Genomic DNA, 373 nt, shown 5'->3' with positions numbered 1-373 from the left:
GGTTCTGTTAGTATTCTCTGACCTTCATCCTACATGTCGCATTTTGATAGCACATTTGGTCAAGATTTATCAATTTCTCTGGTATGTGAAAAAATTTCAGTATGTTCCTTGTTCGATGCACAATGTCATAGACTTGGTTTAAATCTATGAATAGAAGGTAAGAATTTTTATTGAACTCTCAATATTTCTCTAGAGCTTGCATTATGGTAAAAATTTGGTCAGCTATAGCTCAGTTTAGTCTAAAGTCTGCTTGATAGTCACCAATTATATCTTTGGCATAAGCCCGTAGTCATTTGTATAAAGTATTTGCTAGGATTTCGTATCCAACTAGGAGTATGCAAATGCCTCTGTAGTTTCTACATATAGTGCGATT

The sequence above is a fragment of the Palaemon carinicauda genome, chromosome 10 (genome assembly GCF_036898095.1).
Source record: "Palaemon carinicauda isolate YSFRI2023 chromosome 10, ASM3689809v2, whole genome shotgun sequence".
NCBI classification, from domain to species: domain Eukaryota; kingdom Metazoa; phylum Arthropoda; class Malacostraca; order Decapoda; family Palaemonidae; genus Palaemon; species Palaemon carinicauda.
This window is presented reverse-complemented; position numbering follows the sequence as displayed.